We start from the raw sequence: 16,450 nt of genomic DNA, 5'->3' as shown, positions 1-16,450 counted from the left end.
TCTCTCCGCCGCCCGGGGTCACCGTTTTCACCTTCAGAAGTGGATTTCGGCCATCATGGCCCGAGGAGGATGTTTTCAGGCTCCGGACATGAATTTCTGGCGCCGCGGCCCGGGTCGCCGTTTTCGGCTTCAAAACTCGATTTTGGCCATCGCGGCCCGAGTAGGGCGTATTCAGGCTCTGGAAGTGATTTTCTCGGTCCGCAGCCCGGGTCGCCGTTTTTGTCTCCAAAAGTCAATTTCGGCCATCGCAGCATGAGGAGGACGTTTTTGGGCTCCGGAGGTGAATTTCTGGCTCCACAGCCCGGGTCTCCGATTCCGGCTTCAAAAGTCGATTTTGGCCATCGCGGCCCTAGTAGGGCGTATTCAGGCTCTGGAAGTGATTTTCTCGGTCCGCAGCCCGGGTCGCCGTTTTCGGCTTCAAAAGTCGATTTCGGCCATCGCGGCCCGAATAGGGCGTTTTCGGGCTCCGCAGGTGATTTTCTCACTCCGCTGCCCGGGTCACCGTTTTCACCTTCAGAAAAGGATTTCGGCCATCATGGCCCGAGGATGACGTTTTCAGGCTCCGGACATGAATTTCTGGCGCCGCGGCCCGGGTCGCCGTTTTCGGCTTCAAAACTCGATTTTGGCCATCGCGGCCCGAGTAGGGCGTATTCAGGCTCTGGAAGTGATTTTCTCGGTCCGCAGCCCGGGTCGCCGTTTTTGTTTTCAAAAGTCAATTTCGGCCATCGCAGCATGAGGAGGACGTTTTTGGGCTCCGGAGGTGAATTTCTGGCTCCAAAGCCCGGGTCTCCGATTCCTGCTTCAAAAGTCGATTTTGGCCATCGCGGCCCGAGTAGGGCGTATTCAGGCTCTGGAAGTGATTTTCTCGGTCCGCAGCCCGGGTCGCCGTTTTCGCCTTCAAAAGTCGATTTCGGCCATCACGGCCCGAAGAGGGTGTTTTCGGGCACCGGAGGTGAATTTCTGGCTCCAAAGCCCGGGTCTCCGATTCCTGCTTCAAAAGTCGATTTTGGCCATCGCGGCCCGAGTAGGGCGTATTCAGGCTCTGGAAGTGATTTTCTCGGTCCGCAGCCCGGGTCGCCGTTTTCGCCTTCAAAAGTCGATTTCGGCCATCACGGCCCGAAGAGGGTGTTTTCGGGCACCGGAGGTGAATTTCTGGCTCCACAGCCCGGGTCTCCGAATCAGGCTTCAAAAGTCAATTTTGTCCATCGCGGGTTGAGGAGGGCGTTTTCAGCCTCCGAACGTGCATTTTGGCCTCCGAAGCCCGTGTCTCCATTTTTGTCCTCAAAAGTCGATTTTGGTCATCGTGGCGCGAGGAGGATGTTTTCAGGCTCCGGACATGAATTTCTGGCTCCGCGGCCCGGGTCGCCGTTTTCGGCTTCAAAACTCGATTTTGGCCATCGCGGCCCGAGAAGGGCTTTTTCGGGCTCCGCACGTGATTTTTTCGCTCCGCGGCCCGGGTCGCCATTTTGACCTTCAAAAGTCAATTTTGGCCATCGCGGCCCGAATAGGGCGTTTTCGGGCTCCGCAGGTGATTTTCTCTCTCCGCCGCCCGGGGTCACCGTTTTCACCTTCAGAAGTGGATTTCGGCAATCATGGCCCGAGGAGGATGTTTTCAGGCTCCGGACATGAATTTCTGGCGCCGCGGCCCGGGTCGCCGTTTTCGGCTTCAAAACTCGATTTTGGCCATCGCGGCCCGAGTAGGGCGTATTCAGGCTCTGGAAGTGATTTTCTCGGTCCGCAGCCCGGGTCGCCGTTTTTGTCTTCAAAAGTCAATTTCGGCCATCGCAGCATGAGGAGGACGTTTTTGGGCTCCGGAGGTGAATTTCTGGCTCCACAGCCCGGGTCTCCGAATCAGGCTTCAAAAGTCGATTTTGGCCATCGCGGCCCGAGTAGGGCGTATTCAGGCTCTGGAAGTGATTTTCTCGGTCAGCAGCCCGGGTCGCCGTTTTCGGCTTCAAAAGTCGATTTCGGCCATCGCGGCCCGAATAGGGCGTTTTCGGGCTCCGCAGGTGATTTTCTCACTCCGCTGCCCGGGTCACCGTTTTCACCTTCAGAAGTGGATTTCGGCCATCATGGCCCGAGGAGGATGTTTTCAGGCTCCGGACATGAATTTCTGGCGCCGCGGCCCGGGTCGCCGTTTTCGGCTTCAAAACTCGATTTTGGCCATCGCGGCCCGAGTAGGGCGTATTCAGGCTCTGGAAGTGATTTTCTCGGTCCGCAGCCCGGGTCGCCGTTTTTGTCTTCAAAAGTCAATTTCGGCCATCGCAACATGAGGAGGACGTTTTTGGGCTCCGGAGGTGAATTTCTGGCTCCACAGCCCGGGTCTCCGAATCAGGCTTCAAAAGTCGATTTTGGCCATCGCGGCCCGAGTAGGGAGTATTCAGGCTCTGGAAGTGATTTTCTCGGTCCGCAGCCCGGGTCGCCGTTTTCGCCTTCAAAAGTCGATTTCGGCCATCGCGGCCCGAATAGGGCGTTTTCGGGCTCCGCAGGTGATTTTCTCACTCCGCTGCCCGGGTCACCGTTTTCACCTTCAGAAGAGGATTTCGGCCATCATAGCCCGAGGAGGATGTTTTCAGGCTCCGGACATGAATTTCTGGCGCCGCGGCCCGGGTCGCCGTTTTCGGCTTCTAAAGTCAATTTCGGCCATCGCGTCCCGAGAAGGGATTTTTCGGGCTCCACACGTGATTTTCTCGCTCTGCGGCCCGGGTCTCCGTTTTCACCTTCAAAAGTCGATTTCGGCCATCGCGGCCCAGGAAGGGCTTTTTCGGGCTCCGCACGTGATTTTTTCGCTCCGCTGCCCGGGTCGCCATTTTGACCTTCAAAAGTCGATTGCGGCCATCGCGGCCCGAATAGGGCGTTTTCGGGCTCCACAGGTGATTTTCTCTCTCCGCCGACCGGGGTCACCGTTTTCACCTTCAGAAGTGGATTTCGGCCATCATGGCCCGAGGAGGATGTTTTCATGCTCCGGACATGAATTTCTGGCGCCGCGGCCCGGGTCGCCGTTTTCGGCTTCAAAACTCGATTTTGGCCATCGCGGCCCGAGTAGGGCGTATTCAGGCTCTGGAAGTGATTTTCTCGGTCCGCAGCCCGGGTCGCCGTTTTTGGCTTCAAAAGTCGATTTCGGCCATCGCGGCACGAGGATAGCGTTATCGGGCTCCAGACATGGATTACTGGCTCCGCAGCCCGGGTCGCCGTTTTTGGCTTCAAAAGTCTATTTTGGCCATCACGTCCCGAAGAGGGTGTTTTCGGGCATCGGACGTGGATTTAGGCCTACGAAGCCCGTTTCGACGTTTTCAGCTACAGAAGTAAATTGTGTCCATCGCTGCTTGAGGAGGGCGTTTTCAGGCTCCGAACATGCATTTTGGCCTCCGAAGCCCGTGTCTCCATTTTTGGCCTCAAAAGTCAATTTCGGTCATCGTGGCACGAGGAGGACGTTTTCGCGCTCTGGATGTGGATTTCTGGCTCCGCAGCCCGGGTCGCTGTTTTCGGCTTCCAAAGTCGATTTCGGCCATCGCGGCCCGAGAAGGGATTTTTCGGGCTCCGCACGTGATTTTCTCGCTCCGCAGCCCGGGTCGCCGTTTTCACCTTCAAAAGTCGATTTCGGCCATCGCGGCCCCGGAAGGGCATTTTGGGCTCCGCACGTGATTTTCTCAGTCCTTGGCCCGGGTCGCCGTTTTCGGCTTCAAAAGTCGATTTCGGCCATCCCGGCCCGAGTAGGGCGTTTTCGGGCTCCGCAGGTGATTTTCTCACTCCGCGGCCTGGTCACCGTTTTCACCTTCAGAAGTGGATTTCGGCCATCATGGCCCGAGGAGGATGTTTTCAGGCTCCGGACATGAATTTCTGGCGCCGCGGCCTGGGTCGCCGTTTTTGGCTTCAAAAGTCAATTTCGGCCATCGCAGCATGAGGAGGACGTTTTCACGCTCTGGATGTGTATTTCTGGCTCCGCAGCCCGGGTCGCCATTTTCACCTTCAAAAGTCGATTTCGGCCATCGCGGCCCGAGAAGGGCTTTTTCGGGCTCCGGACGTGATTTTTTCGCTCCGCGGCCCGGGTCGCCATTTTGACCTTCAAAAGTCAATTTTGGCCATCGCGGCCCGAATAGGGCGTTTTCGGGCTCCGCAGGTGATTTTCTCTCTCCGCCGCCCGGGGTCACCGTTTTCACCTTCAGAAGTGGATTTCGGCCATCATGGCCCGAGGAGGATGTTTTCAGGCTCCGGACATGAATTTCTGGCGCCGCGGCCCGGGTCGCCGTTTTCGGCTTCAAAACTCGATTTTGGCCATCGCGGCCCGAGTAGGGCGTATTCAGGCTCTGGAAGTGATTTTCTCGGTCCGCAGCCCGGGTCGCCGTTTTTGTCTTCAAAAGTCAATTTCGGCCATCGCAACATGAGGAGGACGTTTTTGGGCTCCGGAGGTGAATTTCTGGCTCCACAGCCCGGGTCTCCGATTCCGGCTTCAAAAGTCGATTTTGGCCATCGCGGCCCTAGTAGGGCGTATTCAGGCTCTGGAAGTGATTTTCTCGGTCCGCAGCCCGGGTCGCCGTTTTCGGCTTCAAAAGTCGATTTCGGCCATCGCGGCCCGAATAGGGCGTTTTCGGGCTCCGCAGGTGATTTTCTCACTCCGCTGCCCGGGTCACCGTTTTCACCTTCAGAAAAGGATTTCGGCCATCATGGCCCGAGGATGACGTTTTCAGGCTCCGGACATGAATTTCTGGCGCCGCGGCCCGGGTCGCCGTTTTCGGCTTCAAAACTCGATTTTGGCCATCGCGGCCCGAGTAGGGCGTATTCAGGCTCTGGAAGTGATTTTCTCGGTCCGCAGCCCGGGTCGCCGTTTTTGTCTTCAAAAGTCAATTTCGGCCATCGCAGCATGAGGAGGACGTTTTTGGGCTCCGGAGGTGAATTTCTGGCTCCACAGCCCGGGTCTCCGAATCAGGCTTCAAAAGTCGATTTTGGCCATCGCGGCCCGAGTAGGGCGTATTCAGTCTCTGGAAGTGATTTTCTCGGTCAGCAGCCCGGGTCGCCGTTTTCGGCTTCAAAAGTCGATTTCGGCCATCGCGGCCCGAATAGGGCGTTTTCGGGCTCCGCAGGTGATTTTCTCACTCCGCTGCCCGGGTCACCGTTTTCACCTTCAGAAGTGGATTTCGGCCATCATGGCCCGAGGAGGATGTTTTCAGGCTCCGGACATGAATTTCTGGCGCCGCGGCCCGGGTCGCCGTTTTCGGCTTCAAAACTCGATTTTGGCCATCGCGGCCCGAGTAGGGCGTATTCAGGCTCTGGAAGTGATTTTCTCGGTCCGCAGCCCGGGTCGCCGTTTTTGTCTTCAAAAGTCAATTTCGGCCATCGCAGCATGAGGAGGACGTTTTTGGGCTCCGGAGGTGAATTTCTGGCTCCACAGCCCGGGTCTCCGAATCAGGCTTCAAAAGTCGATTTTGGCCATCGCGGCCCGAGTAGGGCGTATTCAGTCTCTGGAAGTGATTTTCTCGGTCAGCAGCCCGGGTCGCCGTTTTCGGCTTCAAAAGTCGATTTCGGCCATCGCGGCCCGAATAGGGCGTTTTCGGGCTCCGCAGGTGATTTTCTCACTCCGCTGCCCGGGTCACCGTTTTCACCTTCAGAAGTGGATTTCGGCCATCATGGCCCGAGGAGGATGTTTTCAGGCTCCGGACATGAATTTCTGGCGCCGCGGCCCGGGTCGCCGTTTTCGGCTTCAAAACTCGATTTTGGCCATCGCGGCCCGAGTAGGGCGTATTCAGGCTCTGGAAGTGATTTTCTCGGTCCGCAGCCCGGGTCGCCGTTTTTGTCTCCAAAAGTCAATTTCGGCCATCGCAGCATGAGGAGGACGTTTTTGGGCTCCGGAGGTGAATTTCTGGCTCCACAGCCCGGGTCTCCGATTCCGGCTTCAAAAGTCGATTTTGGCCATCGCGGCCCTAGTAGGGCGTATTCAGGCTCTGGAAGTGATTTTCTCGGTCCGCAGCCCGGGTCGCCGTTTTCGGCTTCAAAAGTCGATTTCGGCCATCGCGGCCCGAATAGGGCGTTTTCGGGCTCCGCAGGTGATTTTCTCACTCCGCTGCCCGGGTCACCGTTTTCACCTTCAGAAAAGGATTTCGGCCATCATGGCCCGAGGATGACGTTTTCAGGCTCCGGACATGAATTTCTGGCGCCGCGGCCCGGGTCGCCGTTTTCGGCTTCAAAACTCGATTTTGGCCATCGCGGCCCGAGTAGGGCGTATTCAGGCTCTGGAAGTGATTTTCTCGGTCCGCAGCCCGGGTCGCCGTTTTTGTTTTCAAAAGTCAATTTCGGCCATCGCAGCATGAGGAGGACGTTTTTGGGCTCCGGAGGTGAATTTCTGGCTCCAAAGCCCGGGTCTCCGATTCCTGCTTCAAAAGTCGATTTTGGCCATCGCGGCCCGAGTAGGGCGTATTCAGGCTCTGGAAGTGATTTTCTCGGTCCGCAGCCCGGGTCGCCGTTTTCGCCTTCAAAAGTCGATTTCGGCCATCACGGCCCGAAGAGGGTGTTTTCGGGCACCGGAGGTGAATTTCTGGCTCCAAAGCCCGGGTCTCCGATTCCTGCTTCAAAAGTCGATTTTGGCCATCGCGGCCCGAGTAGGGCGTATTCAGGCTCTGGAAGTGATTTTCTCGGTCCGCAGCCCGGGTCGCCGTTTTCGCCTTCAAAAGTCGATTTCGGCCATCACGGCCCGAAGAGGGTGTTTTCGGGCACCGGAGGTGAATTTCTGGCTCCACAGCCCGGGTCTCCGAATCAGGCTTCAAAAGTCAATTTTGTCCATCGCGGGTTGAGGAGGGCGTTTTCAGCCTCCGAACGTGCATTTTGGCCTCCGGAGCCCGTGTCTCCATTTTTGTCCTGAAAAGTCGATTTTGGTCATCGTGGCGCGAGGAGGATGTTTTCAGGCTCCGGACATGAATTTCTGGCTCCGCGGCCCGGGTCGCCGTTTTCGGCTTCAAAACTCGATTTTGGCCATCGTGGCCCGAGAAGGGCTTTTTCGGGCTCCGCACGTGATTTTTTCGCTCCGCGGCCCGGGTCGCCATTTTGACCTTCAAAAGTCAATTTTGGCCATCGCGGCCCGAATAGGGCGTTTTCGGGCTCCGCAGGTGATTTTCTCTCTCCGCCGCCCGGGGTCACCGTTTTCACCTTCAGAAGTGGATTTCGGCCATCATGGCCCGAGGAGGATGTTTTCAGGCTCCGGACATGAATTTCTGGCGCCGCGGCCCGGGTCGCCGTTTTCGGCTTCAAAACTCGATTTTGGCCATCGCGGCCCGAGTAGGGCGTATTCAGGCTCTGGAAGTGATTTTCTCGGTCCGCAGCCCGGGTCGCCGTTTTTGTCTTCAAAAGTCAATTTCGGCCATCGCAGCATGAGGAGGACGTTTTTGGGCTCCGGAGGTGAATTTCTGGCTCCACAGCCCGGGTCTCCGAATCAGGCTTCAAAAGTCGATTTTGGCCATCGCGGCCCGAGTAGGGCGTATTCAGGCTCTGGAAGTGATTTTCTCGGTCAGCAGCCCGGGTCGCCGTTTTCGGCTTCAAAAGTCGATTTCGGCCATCGCGGCCCGAATAGGGCGTTTTCGGGCTCCGCAGGTGATTTTCTCACTCCGCTGCCCGGGTCACCGTTTTCACCTTCAGAAGTGGATTTCGGCCATCATGGCCCGAGGAGGATGTTTTCAGGCTCCGGACATGAATTTCTGGCGCCGCGGCCCGGGTCGCCGTTTTCGGCTTCAAAACTCGATTTTGGCCATCGCGGCCCGAGTAGGGCGTATTCAGGCTCTGGAAGTGATTTTCTCGGTCCGCAGCCCGGGTCGCCGTTTTTGTCTTCAAAAGTCAATTTCGGCCATCGCAACATGAGGAGGACGTTTTTGGGCTCCGGAGGTGAATTTCTGGCTCCACAGCCCGGGTCTCCGAATCAGGCTTCAAAAGTCGATTTTGGCCATCGCGGCCCGAGTAGGGAGTATTCAGGCTCTGGAAGTGATTTTCTCGGTCCGCAGCCCGGGTCGCCGTTTTCGCCTTCAAAAGTCGATTTCGGCCATCGCGGCCCGAATAGGGCGTTTTCGGGCTCCGCAGGTGATTTTCTCACTCCGCTGCCCGGGTCACCGTTTTCACCTTCAGAAGAGGATTTCGGCCATCATAGCCCGAGGAGGACGTTTTCGCGCTCTGGATGTGGATTTCTGGCTCCGCAGCCCGGGTCGCTGTTTTCGGCTTCCAAAGTCGATTTCGGCCATCGCGGCCCGAGAAGGGATTTTTCGGGCTCCGCACGTGATTTTCTCGCTCCGCAGCCCGGGTCGCCGTTTTCACCTTCAAAAGTCGATTTCGGCCATCGCGGCACCGGAAGGGCATTTGGGCTCCGCACGTGATTTTCTCAGTCCTTGGCCCGGGTCGCCGTTTTCGGCTTCAAAAGTCGATTTCGGCCATCCCGGCCCGAGTAGGGCGTTTTCGGGCTCCGCAGGTGATTTTCTCACTCCGCGGCCTGGTCACCGTTTTCACCTTCAGAAGTGGATTTCGGCCATCATGGCCCGAGGAGGATGTTTTCAGGCTCCGGACATGAATTTCTGGCGCCGCGGCCTGGGTCGCCGTTTTTGGCTTCAAAAGTCAATTTCGGCCATCGCAGCATGAGGAGGACGTTTTCACGCTCTGGATGTGTATTTCTGGCTCCGCAGCCCGGGTCGCCATTTTCACCTTCAAAAGTCGATTTCGGCCATCGCGGCCCGAGAAGGGCTTTTTCGGGCTCCGGACGTGATTTTTTCGCTCCGCGGCCCGGGTCGCCATTTTGACCTTCAAAAGTCAATTTTGGCCATCGCGGCCCGAATAGGGCGTTTTCGGGCTCCGCAGGTGATTTTCTCTCTCCGCCGCCCGGGGTCACCGTTTTCACCTTCAGAAGTGGATTTCGGCCATCATGGCCCGAGGAGGATGTTTTCAGGCTCCGGACATGAATTTCTGGCGCCGCGGCCCGGGTCGCCGTTTTCGGCTTCAAAACTCGATTTTGGCCATCGCGGCCCGAGTAGGGCGTATTCAGGCTCTGGAAGTGATTTTCTCGGTCCGCAGCCCGGGTCGCCGTTTTTGTCTTCAAAAGTCAATTTCGGCCATCGCAACATGAGGAGGACGTTTTTGGGCTCCGGAGGTGAATTTCTGGCTCCACAGCCCGGGTCTCCGATTCCGGCTTCAAAAGTCGATTTTGGCCATCGCGGCCCTAGTAGGGCGTATTCAGGCTCTGGAAGTGATTTTCTCGGTCCGCAGCCCGGGTCGCCGTTTTCGGCTTCAAAAGTCGATTTCGGCCATCGCGGCCCGAATAGGGCGTTTTCGGGCTCCGCAGGTGATTTTCTCACTCCGCTGCCCGGGTCACCGTTTTCACCTTCAGAAAAGGATTTCGGCCATCATGGCCCGAGGATGACGTTTTCAGGCTCCGGACATGAATTTCTGGCGCCGCGGCCCGGGTCGCCGTTTTCGGCTTCAAAACTCGATTTTGGCCATCGCGGCCCGAGTAGGGCGTATTCAGGCTCTGGAAGTGATTTTCTCGGTCCGCAGCCCGGGTCGCCGTTTTTGTCTTCAAAAGTCAATTTCGGCCATCGCAGCATGAGGAGGACGTTTTTGGGCTCCGGAGGTGAATTTCTGGCTCCACAGCCCGGGTCTCCGATTCCGGCTTCAAAAGTCGATTTTGGCCATCGCGGCCCGAGTAGGGCGTATTCAGGCTCTGGAAGTGATTTTCTCGGTCCGCAGCCCGGGTCGCCGTTTTCGCCTTCAAAAGTCGATTTCGGCCATCACGGCCCGAAGAGGGTGTTTTCGGGCACCGGACGTGGATTTAGGCCTACGCAGCTCGTTTCGACGTTTTCAACTACAGAAGTCAATTTTGTCCATCGCGGGTTGAGGAGGGCGTTTTCAGCCTCCGAACGTGCATTTTGGCCTCCGAAGCCCGTGTCTCCATTTTTGGCCTCAAAAGTCGATTTCGGTCATCGTGGTGCGAGGAGGACGTTTTCGCGCTCTGGATGTGTATTTCTGGCTCCGCAGCCCGGGTCGCCATTTTCACCTTCAAAAGTCGATTTCGGCCATCGCGGCCCGAGAAGGGCTTTTTCGGGCTCCGCACGTGATTTTTTCGCTCCGCGGCCCGGGTCGCCATTTTGACCTTCAAAAGTCAATTTTGGCCATCGCGGCCCGAATAGGGCGTTTTCGGGCTCCGCAGGTGATTTTCTCTCTCCGCCGCCCGGGGTCACCGTTTTCACCTTCAGAAGTGGATTTCGGCCATCATGGCCCGAGGAGGATGTTTTCAGGCTCCGGACATGAATTTCTGGCGCCGCGGCCCGGGTCGCCGTTTTTGGCTTCAAAACTCGATTTTGGCCATCGCGGCCCGAGTAGGGCGTATTCAGGCTCTGGAAGTGATTTTCTCGGTCCGCAGCCCGGGTCGCCGTTTTCGGCTTCAAAAGTCGATTTCGGCCATCGCGGCCCGAATAGGGCGTTTTCGGGCTCCGCAGGTGATTTTCTCACTCTGCTGCCCGGGTCACCGTTTTCACCTTCAGAAAAGGATTTCGGCCATCATGGCCCGAGGATGACGTTTTCAGGCTCCGGACATGAATTTCTGGCGCTGCGGCCCGGGTCGCCGTTTTCGGCTTCAAAACTCGATTTTGGCCATCGCGGCCCGAGTAGGGCGTATTCAGGCTCTGGAAGTGATTTTCTCGGTCCGCAGCCCGGGTCGCCGTTTTTGTTTTCAAAAGTCAATTTCGGCCATCGCAGCATGAGGAGGACGTTTTTGGGCTCCGGAGGTGAATTTCTGGCTCCACAGCCCGGGTCTCCGATTCCGGCTTCAAAAGTCGATTTTGGCCATCGCGGCCCGAGTAGGGCGTATTCAGGCTCTGGAAGTGATTTTCTCGGTCCGCAGCCCGGGTCGCCATTTTTGGCTTCAAATTCGATTTCGGCCATCGCGGCCCGAGTAGGGCGTATTCAGGCTCTGGAAGCGGTTTTCTCGGTCCGCAGCCCGGGTCGCCAGTTTTGTCTTCAAAAGTCAATTTTGGCCATCGCAGCATGAGGAGGACTTTTTTGCGCTCCGGAGGTGAATTTCTGGCTCGGCAGCCCGGGTCGCCGTTTTCGGCTTCAAAAGTCTATTTTGGCCATCACGGCCCGAAGAGGGTGTTTTCGGGCACCGGACGTGGATTTAGGCCTACGAAGCCCGTTTCGACGTTTTCAGCTACAGAAGTCAATTTTGTCCATCGCGGCTTGAGGAGGGCGTTTTCAGGCTCCGAACGTGCATTTTGGCCTCCGAAGCCCGTGTCTCCATTTTTGGCCTCAAAGTCGATTTCGGTCATCGTAGCACGAGGAGGACGTTTTCGCGCTCTGGATGTGGATTTCTGGCTCCGCAGCCCGGGTCGCCGTTTTCGGCTTCAAAAGTCGATTTCGGCCATCGCGGCCCGAGAAGGGATTCTTCGGGCTCCGCACGTGATTTACTCGCTCCGCGGCCCGGGTCGCCGTTTTCACCTTCAAAAGTCGATTTCGGCCATCCCGGCCCAGGAAGGGCATTTCGGGCTCCGCACGTGATTTTCTCAGTCCATGGCCCGGGTCGCCGTTTTCGGCTTCAAAAGTCGATTTCGGCCATCGCGGCCCGAATAGGGCGTTTTCGGGATCCGCAGGTGATTTTCTCACTCCGCTGCCCGTGTCACCGTTTTCACCTTCAGAAGTGGATTTCGGCCATCATGGCCCGAGGATAATGTTTTCAGGCTCCGGACATGAATTTCTGGCGCCGCGGCCCGGGTCGCCGTTTTCGGCTTCAAAACTCGATTTTGGCCATCGCGGCCCGAGTAGGGCGTATTCAGGCTCTGGAAGTGATTTTCTCGGTCCGCAGCCCGGGTCGCCGTTTTTGTCTTCAAAAGTCAATTTCGGCCATCGCAGCATGAGGAGGACGTTTTTCGGCTCCGGAGGTGAATTTCTGGCTCCACAGCCCGGGTCTCCGATTCCGGCTTCAAAACTCGATTTTGGCCATCGCGGCCTGAGTAGGGCGTATTCAGGCTCTGGAAGTGATTTTCTCGGTCCGCAGCCCGGGTCGCCGTTTTCGGCTTCAAAAGTCGATTTCGGCCATCGCGGCCCGAATAGGGCGTTTTCAGGCTCCGCAGGTGATTTTCTCACTCCGCTGCCCGGGTCACCGTTATCACCTTCAGAAGAGGATTTCGGCCATCATGGCCCGAGGATGATGTTTTCAGGCTCCGGACATGAATTTCTGGCGCCGCGGCCCGGGTCGCCGTTTTCGGCTTCAAAACTCGATTTTGGCCATCATGGCCCGAGGAGGATGCTTTCAGGCTCCGGACATGAATTTCTGGCGCCGCGGTCCGGGTCGCCGTTTTCGGCTTCAAAAGTCGATTTTGGCCATCGCGGCCCGAGTAGGGCGTATTCAGGCTCTGGAAGTGATTTTCTCGGTCCGCAGCCCGGGTCGCTGTTTTTGTCTTCAAAAGTCAATTTCGGCCATCGCAGCATGAGGAGTACGTTTTCCGGCTCCGCACGTGATTTTCTCGCTCCGTGGCCCGGGTCGCCGTTTTCACCTTCAAAAGTCGATTTTGGCCATCGCGGCCCGAGTAGGGCGTATTCAGGCTCTGGAAGTGATTTTCTCGGTCCGCAGCCCGGGTCGCCGTTTTTGTCTTCAAAAGTCAATTTCGGCCATCGCAGCATGAGGAGGACGTTTTTGGGCTCCGGAGGTGAATTTCTGGCTCCACAGTCCGGGTCTCCGATTCCGGCTTCAAAAGTCGATTTTGGCCATCGCGGCCCGAGTAGGGCGTATTCAGGCTCTGGAAGTGATTTTCTCGGTCCGCAGCCCGGGTCGCCGTTTTCGCCTTCAAAAGTCGATTTCGGCCATCACGGCCCGAAGAGGGTGTTTTCGGGCACCGGACGTGGATTTAGGCCTACGCAGCTCGTTTCGACGTTTTCAACTACAGAAGTCAATTTTGTCCATCGCGGGTTGAGGAGGGCGTTTTCAGCCTCCGAACGTGCATTTTGGCCTCCGAAGCCCGTGTCTCCATTTTTGGCCTCAAAAGTCGATTTCGGTCATCGTGGCGCGAGGAGGACGTTTTCACGCTCTGGATGTGTATTTCTGGCTCCGCAGCCCGGGTCGCCATTTTCACCTTCAAAAGTCGATTTCGGCCATCGCGGCCCGAGAAGGGCTTTTTCGGGCTCCGCACGTGATTTTTTCGCTCCGCGGCCCGGGTCGCCATTTTGACCTTCAAAAGTCAATTTTGGCCATCGCGGCCCGAATAGGGCGTTTTCGGGCTCCGCAGGTGATTTTCTCTCTCCGCCGCCCGGGGTCACCGTTTTCACCTTCAGAAGTGGATTTCGGCCATCATGGCCCGAGGAGGATGTTTTCAGCCTCCGGACATGAATTTCTGGCGCCGTGGCCCGGGTCGCCGTTTTCGGCTTCAAAACTCGATTTTGGCCATCGCGGCCCGAGTAGGGCGTATTCAGGCTCTGGAAGTGATTTTCTCGGTCCGCAGCCCGGGTCGCCGTTTTTGTCTTCAAAAGTCAATTTCGGCCATCGCAGCATGAGGAGGACGTTTTTGGGCTCCGGAGGTGAATTTCTGGCTCCACAGCCCGGGTCTCCGAATCAGGCTTCAAAAGTCGATTTTGGCCATCGCGGCCCGAGTAGGGCGTATTCAGGCTCTGGAAGTGATTTTCTCGGTCCGCAGCCCGGGTCGCCGTTTTCGGCTTCAAAAGTCGATTTCGGCCATCGCGGCCCGAATAGGGCGTTTTCGGGCTCCGCAGGTGATTTTCTCACTCCGCTGCCCGGGTCACCGTTTTCATCTTCAGAAGTGGATTTCGGCCATCATGGCCCGAGGAGGATGTTTTCAGGCTCCGGACATGAATTTCTGGCGCCGCGGCCCGGGTCGCCGTTTTCGGCTTCAAAACTCGATTTTGGCCATCGCGGCCCGAGTAGGGCGTATTCAGGCTCTGGAAGTGATTTTCTCGGTCCGCAGCCCGGGTCGCCGTTTTTGTCTTCAAAAGTCAATTTCGGCCATCGCAGCATGAGGAGGACGTTTTTGGGCTCCGGAGGTGAATTTCTGGCTCCACAGCCCGGGTCTCCGATTCCGGCTTCAAAAGTCGATTTTGGCCATCGCGGCCCGAGTAGGGCGTATTCAGGCTCTGGAAGTGATTTTCTCGGTCCGCAGCCCGGGTCGCCGTTTTCGCCTTCAAAAGTCGATTTCGGCCATCACGGCCCGAAGAGGGTGTTTTCGGGCACCGGACGTGGATTTAGGCCTACGCAGCTCGTTTCGACGTTTTCAACTACAGAAGTCAATTTTGTCCATCGCGGGTTGAGGAGGGCGTTTTCAGCCTCCGAACGTGCATTTTGGCCTCCGAAGCCCGTGTCTCCATTTTTGTCCTCAAAAGTCGATTTCGGTCATCGTGGCGCGAGGAGGATGTTTTCAGGCTCCGGACATGAATTTCTGGCGCCGCGGCCCGGGTCGCCGTTTTCGGCTTCAAAACTCGATTTTGGCCATCGCGGCCCGAGAAGGGCTTTTTCGGGCTCCACACGTGATTTTTTCGCTCCGCGGCCCGGGTCGCCATTTTGACCTTCAAAAGTCAATTTTGGCCATCGCGGCCCGAATAGGGCGTTTTCGGGCTCCGCAGGTGATTTTCTCTCTCCGCCGCCCGGGGTCACCGTTTTCACCTTCAGAAGTGGATTTCGGCCATCATGGCCCGAGGAGGATGTTTTCAGGCTCCGGACATGAATTTCTGGCGCCGCGGCCCGGGTCGCCGTTTTCGGCTTCAAAACTCGATTTTGGCCATCGCGGCCCGAGTAGGGCGTATTCAGGCTCTGGAAGTGATTTTCTCGGTCCGCAGCCCGGGTCGCCGTTTTTGTCTTCAAAAGTCAATTTCGGCCATCGCAGCATGAGGAGGACGTTTTTGGGCTCCGGAGGTGAATTTCTGGCTCCACAGCCCGGGTCTCCGAATCAGGCTTCAAAAGTCGATTTTGGCCATCGCGGCCCGAGTAGGGCGTATTCAGGCTCTGGAAGTGATTTTCTCGGTCAGCAGCCCGGGTCGCCGTTTTCGGCTTCAAAAGTCGATTTCGGCCATCGCGGCCCGAATAGGGCGTTTTCGGGCTCCGCAGGTGATTTTCTCACTCCGCTGCCCGGGTCACCGTTTTCACCTTCAGAAGTGGATTTCGGCCATCATGGCCCGAGGAGGATGTTTTCAGGCTCCGGACATGAATTTCTGGCGCCGCGGCCCGGGTCGCCGTTTTCGGCTTCAAAACTCGATTTTGGCCATCGCGGCCCGAGTAGGGCGTATTCAGGCTCTGGAAGTGATTTTCTCGGTCCGCAGCCCGGGTCGCCGTTTTTGTCTTCAAAAGTCAATTTCGGCCATCGCAGCATGAGGAGGACGTTTTTGGGCTCCGGAGGTGAATTTCTGGCTCCACAGCCCGGGTCTCCGAATCAGGCTTCAAAAGTCGATTTTGGCCATCGCGGCCCGAGTAGGGCGTATTCAGTCTCTGGAAGTGATTTTCTCGGTCCGCAGCCCTGGTCGCCGTTTTCGCCTTCAAAAGTCGATTTCGGCCATCACGGCCCGAAGAGGGTGTTTTCGGGCACCGGACGTGGATTTAGGCCTACGCAGCTCGTTTCGACGTTTTCAACTACAGAAGTCAATTTTGTCCATCGCGGGTTGAGGAGGGCGTTTTCAGCCTCCGAACGTGCATTTTGGCCTCCGAAGCCCGTTTCTCCATTTTTGGCCTCAAAAGTCGATTTCGGTCATCGTGGCGCGAGGAGGACGTTTTCACGCTCTGGATGTGTATTTCTGGCTCCGCAGCCCGGGTCGCCATTTTCACCTTCAAAAGTCGATTTCGGCCATCGCGGCCCGAGAAGGGCTTTTTCGGGCTCCGCACGTGATTTTTTCGCTCCGCGGCCCGGGTCGCCATTTTGACCTTCAAAAGTCAATTTTGGCCATCGCGGCCCGAATAGGGCGTTTTCGGGCTCCGCAGGTGATTTTCTCTCTCCGCCGCCCGGGGTCACCGTTTTCACCTTCAGAAGTGGATTTCGGCCATCATGGCCCGAGGAGGATGTTTTCAGCCTCCAGACATGAATTTCTGGCGCCGCGGCCCGGGTCGCCGTTTTCGGCTTCAAAACTCGATTTTGGCCATCGCGGCCCGAGTAGGGCGTATTCAGGCTCTGGAAGTGATTTTCTCGGTCCGCAGCCCGGGTCGCCGTTTTTGTCTTCAAAAGTCAATTTCGGCCATCGCAGCATGAGGAGGACGTTTTTGGGCTCCGGAGGTGAATTTCTGGCTCCACAGCCCGGGTCTCCGAATCAGGCTTCAAAAGTCGATTTTGGCCATCGCGGCCCGAGTAGGGCGTATTCAGGCTCTGGAAGTGATTTTCTCGGTCCGCAGCCCGGGTCGCCGTTTTCGGCTTCAAAACTCGATTTTGGCCATCGCGGCCCGAGTAGGGCGTATTCAGGCTCTGGAAGTGATTTTCTCGGTCCGCAGCCCGGGTCGCCGTTTTTGTCT

The sequence above is a fragment of the Pelodiscus sinensis genome, chromosome 1 (genome assembly GCF_052426305.1).
Source record: "Pelodiscus sinensis isolate ZL-2025 chromosome 1, ASM5242630v1, whole genome shotgun sequence".
Taxonomy (NCBI): domain Eukaryota; kingdom Metazoa; phylum Chordata; order Testudines; family Trionychidae; genus Pelodiscus; species Pelodiscus sinensis.
The sequence above is the reverse complement of the archived record's forward strand: the minus strand, read 5'-3'. Positions refer to the sequence as shown.